Here is a 7,083-nt window from a genome sequence, read left to right on the forward strand (position 1 = left end):
AGTTCTTTAGACTTGGACTGCCATGTGACAGGTCTAGCCCATGGCTGTTGAAAATTGGCCTTTCCAGTTGAGAAAAGTCTGCTGCTGTGAGGGTGTGTGTGGTCCGGCCCTCGCCTCACTCTTTTCACTACCTCTCTGCCTCAGCTACAGTGAGCTGCTTCCATTTTTTCAGATTGGTCGTGTTACTTCCTTTCTCAGGGGCTTTGTCTGTGCTGCTCCCTTTGCTTAGAATATTTTATCCAGGATTCTCTACAGCCTGATTTCACAGGATTTACAACAGGAAACTTTAGCCCCAGCTTGGAACCATTCTTCTTGTGGAAACTCTTCCAGACCCTTCAAGCTATATCAGCTTCTTCTGAAATGCCTGTGATCTTTGAAAAACCCTGTACTTTTTCTTCTTAGCTTACCTCAGCTTGTAATGAAGAATGTGATGAGGTGTGTATGGGTCTCTTCCTTCAGGTTGTAAGCTCCGTGAGAGCAGGGACTGTGTCTGTTATGTTAAAGGTGATTGTGTTGCTAGTGCCTAGCACAAAGTAGGCAGAAAATAAATATTTTTTGAATGATGCATAAATAAAAAGGAGAGTAAATTAGAATAACCTTTCTGGAGGATAAATTGGCAATAAAATTGAATAAAAAGACCTGAAAAGCAGGATGGTGGTGGGCCACATGCCTTTTGACTTAGCACCTCCATTACTAATCATTTATGTTAAGGAAACCATCAGACAAAGTATCTTCATAACAAGGTTGTTCATAACAGCCTAAGATAGGAAACAACCCATGTTTATAAGATTTGTTAGGTACGTTGTATCATATGCTTTAAGTGGAATATTGAGCAGTCTTTAAATGGTTTCATGAGAGAGCATATTGGTGTGGAATGGTGGCATTATTATGTGGAAGATTCAGAGTGCTGTTGTTTTGTAAAAACAAACACAGACATGTCTGAAAGATATGTATGCAAATGTCTCTGAGTGATGACTTTTTTATGCTTATTTGTATTTTCTAATTATTCAATAGTAAATACTTATTGTACAATAAAAGTTTAAAAAACCTCACAAAGAACAAAATTCAACAGAAGTTTGAATGCTACTGTTTGAAGAAAGCTGGTAGTTAGTGTTCAGAAGGGAGGAAGGTAACGGGTAGTGGTTTCCAAAGGACTTTGGGAATGTAGGTGGGAGTTAAACATGCCCTGAATGAGAAATAGAATTTGCATTGATAGGAAGGAAATTGTATGTGAAGGGAACCGCAGGTGACAAAACAATAGAAAATGGGGGGTAAAGGCACTTATATTTTGGTCACAGTGGTAGCAGAGAGCAGCTTCAAGTTATCCACAAGCTGTTCACGATTTCTGGAATGCCTCAGCCTCAGCCCCCTTGGCTTCTGCCATTTGCAGGTCCTTGGCGCTCTCAGCAGAGATTTGTTGCATCAAGGGCAATGGGGAAAACTTGGGTGTTTTGTAAGAAATACTGAAAAGTCCTTGACATCATACAGGCGAGACAGACAGCCAAACTTATTACAAACTTATTAGTACTTATACCCCTGAGGTGTTCTTATATGTGGTTATGCACTCAGGTGAATGTGTCCTCTCCTTGGTGGGTCTTATCAACCCCATTTCTTGGCAGCTACCCTGCCCGACTTACTCCTTGTACTCATTTTTTCCCCCATAGATTTGACTACAAATCAATTGTGTAATGAAAATCAGTGGAGTTAAGAGGCATTCCATTTGGAATGTGCACCTGCTTTTTCAGAGTTCGTCTTTTTGAAGAGGATTGCTTTCGGTGCTGTCTCCTAAGATTTAGTAGGGTAGTAGCTTTCTGTGCTTCCATTTCCTGATTAGCAAAATGGGAATATCACTAGAGTTCTTCTAGCACTCATGTTCTTAATTTATAAAACATATAAATACAGTTAATTGCAATATGTTAGATGTGTATTCATTGATGGATGACCTAAAACATTGTCTAGAGAAATAGCTCTCCATTCCTGCATTCAGTTGATGGCTTGGACAGAATGGGCTCTCTTAGGATCGCATTCAAATTCCTTTGGACATCGTGGCAAGCAAATGAAGCATGTGCACGCATTTCTAGGATACAGTGGGTTGTTCACAAAGAGCCAAAAGTGTGGGCTGGTGAAAGTTTCAAGCTTCTTGCCAGGCTCATTCCAGCGGCCTCCCCCCAACTCCTCCCCAAATATTGAGGTTGGTTCAGTTTCCCAAGGAAAATCTGATTATTTCCAGGGTCTGTGTCTTATATTCAAGTAGCTTTTAACCATTCAAAGCAGACCCTGTCTGCCCTGAGTAAATAAAAGTATCAGGACAAAAGGCGACTCCATCTCCCCCTTCCCCACCCCAGTGGAGCCCAGATTTTGCAGGGTACAGTGGACAAGAGATGGTCAAATGGTTGATGGAGTGAGGGGGGAGGAGGATGAGAGGGAGAGGCGAGAGGGTGGGTTGGAGCTGGCAGCAACAGGGCTGGGAGAACCGGGATGAGAGAATCTGCTGCAAGGGGAACAGGGCCTACATGAGCAGCGGGAAACCTGGCCTGGGACGTGGAGGTGGTGGGGAGGTGGGTCCGGAGGTGGTCCAGTTTCAGAGTCATCGCTCGTGAGGTGGAGTGAGAGTGTCAGAGGAGAAATAAGTGTCCACTTTTGGGTTGTGATGGGGTCTGTGGAGGTGCAGTCCAGGCTTGGGGAAGGGGAGAGCTGAGGAATAGGCCATATTTAAAGGAGATTTTTTAAAATGTTTTCCATGACTTTAATTGTATTTTACAGTTCTGTGAATTTTTATAGATACAGATTTGTGTTCTGGCTACCATAATCAGGATACAGAATAAACAGTTCCTTAATGTTAACATTTCAAAGGAAAAATGTTGTAATATTTTAAGATAACATATGTGTGTTCTCTTCATTTAAGAGTTATTTCAGAAAGTTTTGGTGTATTTTCCAACACTTGGATTTTTTAAATGTCTTTTTAGTTTGATGACTAAGTGTAAAGTTTTTATAGTCATGTTACTTAAATTAATATGCTGTATTCTGTAGACTATAGTATGTCACTTCTTAACAGCTCTCAAATTGGGATGTCTGTGACAGCATCTTATGATTCAAAGAAATATAGTAGTGGGGCAAACCAAGCATGATGCTGTAATAATGCGATGATGCTTTATGACATAAGATATGAACAGACTTGTGTCATCGTTCATTTCTGGCATCATTGAACCTAAGGCTCTCTACTAGAGGGGGTGATTCAGAGATGTGGAAAATGTGGACCATCTCCCACAAGGGTCACATCGATGAGTGGGGAAAACAGACAGAGGATCGGTGATTCTGTGATTGCGATACAGTGTGATGAGCACTGTCACCATCAGAACAGTGGCTACTGGGGTTTAGGGACCCTAGAATACTTCTAAGAGAAGGAGGCATGTGGAGAGTTCAGGTTGGAAGCTTTGATAGGAGGCAGATTGCTGAGGGCCGGTCGTTCCATGTTCAGCATTTGAATCTTAACCCAGAGGGCAGTGGGAGCTTTTGGAAGATTTTTACGTTAAGGATTAAGATTTACATCTTAGATGACCCTAGGAGCAGAAGGAAGGGAATGAATTAGAGGCTGAGGGGAACAAATCTGGAATCAGAGAATGGTAAATAGGTTGGAGCAGTGACGCCCACGAGTAGCGATGGATTTTAACTAAGGCAGTGGCCGTGCAGATGAAGAGGAGAGGACAAGTGCCGGCGATGCTTGGGAGGCTGATTCCACAACGAGATCATGACAATGCAAAGTGCGGGGAGAGGTCAGAATTAAGCACGACTCCCAGATTTCTGGCTTGGGTGGATGGTGGTGCCACTAAGCAGAAAGCAGCTTTGGGAGGAAAGTGGTTTCAGTTTGGGCTTTGTGGAACTTGCAGGGCTCGAGGGACTGTTGTATGAACAGAAGCATGGGTTTGAAATGCAAGAGGATTTGCCTGGAGAGAGGTTTGGGAGTCATCAGTGGGGCCATCAGGGAGCCAGTGAGATCGTCCAGGAAGAGGGTGGGGTAGAGTAGAAGAGTGCCACGGATGCCGCTCTGGGCCCGCCCACCCACACTGAGCAGGGCTGGAGCAGGAAGAGGTGTGAAGAGAAGCAGGAGAGGGTGCATTCTGTGGGAGCAGAGTTTAAGAAGGGAATGGGTGACAGTGACAAGTGCCATGGAAGCCCAAGCAGGATAGGGCCTGACCATTCAGTTTGTAACTGGAAAGCCGTGGAGTGGGATGGTGGGATGGGCAGCCGCCGGCTCGTAATGATTTGGTGTATGAATTCAAGGTGGAAATTGCAATAAAAAGTGTAGCCTATTCTCGCAAGAAACTAGGCTGTGAAGGAAGAGAGAACATAGGGAGTGTTCAGCGGCTGTGTCTTCGATTGTTGGGTTAATACTTTCTAGAGGTCTCATGGCTAATGTGTTTTTCTACTTGCAGAGTGGAACATTCTCAGACTCTGCAATTCTTTAATTTTCTTGAAGTGGCACTTTTGGCTTTTTGTTCATGATTTAACCACTATAAAAATGCCCAGCTATAGCTTGCTGCAAGAACATAAGTTCTGCTTCTTATCATGGAATTCTTCTTGAGGCCATTACCTTTGAAGTTGTGTGGTACATTAGAAACAAACAAAAAAACCGCAACAAAACAAAAAGTTGAGAAATTGAAATACTAAAGAGATTTAGCTTGTTTACAAGAAGGTAAAAGACAATGAGAATATATAACTTTCTAAGCTTAGATTATGTTTAATTGCAAACGACTTTGTAAAAAATTTCCCTTTTTTATTGTCCTTGAAATATGGGCTAAAAAGTGAGAATGCTTGCAGGTATTGTGTCCTGAAATTGCTTTGAATTGCAGTTGGTGAGTGTGCGAACAAATAAATCCCAAACGATTTGTGATTTAGTAGTATAGGCATGTATTCATAAACTGGATTCAGGCAGTAATTCCAGAAAAGCATACAAAGGAGAATTATTTGCTGTATATTCATTTACTCCACAGAAATTTAGTGAGTACCCATATGTTCAAGCCTCTGTTAGATCCTGTAGGAGGGGAAATAAGGGGACTTAAATAATGCTGCTCATACTTGGTAGAAGGGAGATGTGCCTTAAGAGGTGTGGATGAGGGGGTCAAAGAAGGGAGAGGGTCTTCTGATGGGTGATCAGGGAGGCTTCTTGGAAGAGGTGGCATTTGAGCTGCTTGCTGAGAGACAACTTCTTTCTCTGTTTTTTTGTTTTTAAATTTACAATAATTTTTAATAAAAGGCTCCAGAATAGTAGATGAATACAAGGTAAATAAATAGCAACAACACAAATCTATTATTAGAGATATGGATTTAGAAACAACAATAAAAAAATTCATACTAGCTGATATATATGAAACATCTAAAAACTAATCTGCAAAAGGAATGTGCATTTCTTATGAAATTTTACTGAGATTTTTCATTCTCTTTGACTAGTCTGTTTCATGTGATACCCTTGACTACTCTCTTTCTTAAAACTGTGCCCTCGTTTGATTTTTCCAACACTGTTATCCAGCACCACCTCCTGTCCCTCTGTCTCCTGGCAGGGTGTTTTGTATGGTTCCCGTTATGTCCTGGGTCCTCTGTTCTTTCTCTTCCCGTCTTCCTCAGAGATATAATTTTTGTCTGCAGCTTTGAATTGTCGCCTAGACAGATAACTCTAAACCTAGAACTTGAGCCTAAGCTGTCTCTGAACCTCCCTCCTACATTTCCAACTTGAGGCCTGACTAGCAGCTCACATTGTCTGAACTTGCCTTCACGATACACAGCCTCTCCCCTCCCTCCCTCCGTCCTTCCCTTCCTTCTTCTTTCCCCAGTGACTACCGAGTGCCCACTGTGTGCCTAGTGCTAGGTGATCATCCTTTATATTCCTCAGGCTTGGAGTCTCAGAGTCATTTTTGTTCCGTGTCCCTTGCCCCCCATGTCTCAGTTTATTTCATTTCTCTTCATTCTTTCCAGTGTTTTGACATCTTTTTTAGTTCTACTCATGCCCGTTATCTGTATGCTTGGATCACTGCAGTGGTCCAGTAGATAGTGATAACCTCCCTTTTCCTCCTCTCCATCGTCAACAGCACCATTGCTTCCCGAGTGTCCGCCACGGTCAGAATGCTGCTAGGATGCCATGCTCTATAAACTGAAAAATGGAGCAGAAGGGGAGATAAAACAGACCTGAATGAGAAAGGAGCCCGTCATCGATTCCAGGGTGATAGGAAGGAAGATGTGTACCTAGGCATGTGGAGAAGGTTTTGGGGAGGGTGTTGAGTGGTAGGTGGTGGCCCCTGGTAAACATGTGAGAGGTGGAAATCCACATGGTGTGATAGGAGACCTGTAAGTTGAAAAGTTCAGCTGGAACTGGACTGTGATGGATCTGGTAGACCAGCATGAGAAATCTGGGCTTTATCCTATTAGAAGTAAGGATATAGGGAGGGAGGGAATGGACAGAAATAGGGAGAGTGTGATCTATGAAAAATGTTCTTTAAAGAAAATCTGAAGGTGGTATGTAGGCTGACTTTGAAGGGAAGGAAGGCCAATTAGGAGATCTCACAGAAGTCTGCTGTGACATTTTGTTTCTTTTCTCTAAACACAATGGCTGCCAGATTAAGTTTCTAAGTCACAGCTTTGATCCTGTTACCCTCCTGCTCAGATGCTCTTGGTGGGTTCCCGAGCCCTGAGGAGCGGTTCTTTTGCTGGCTTTGGGGTGGTCTTTGTAATCACACCTCAGCCCACCCTTCCAGCATTGTCTGCACCTCCTACCTGAAGGGAGGAGGAACCAGCCACTGGCCCCCACACAAATTTTCCATTCTCTCCAGTGCTTGGGAAATTCTAACAATTGCAGTTTCACCCAGCCTTCAGTATACTCACAATTCCTTTCATGGCCCTGCAGCCTCTGCCCCCTGTCGAAACTTCCCTAATACTGATTGTGGTGTTCTTTTTTGATTAATCAACAGCTGACTTTTTTTTTTCTGTAGCTGCTGAAGTTGTTAATTAGTGCTCATATTGTTGTTTGCATGTTTTGATTTTGTTTCTCCAACGGTCTGTAACCTCCTCAAAGGCTGGCACCATGCTTGACAC

The sequence above is a fragment of the Hippopotamus amphibius genome, chromosome 6 (genome assembly GCF_030028045.1).
Source record: "Hippopotamus amphibius kiboko isolate mHipAmp2 chromosome 6, mHipAmp2.hap2, whole genome shotgun sequence".
In the NCBI taxonomy this organism is placed as follows: Eukaryota; Metazoa; Chordata; class Mammalia; order Artiodactyla; family Hippopotamidae; genus Hippopotamus; species Hippopotamus amphibius.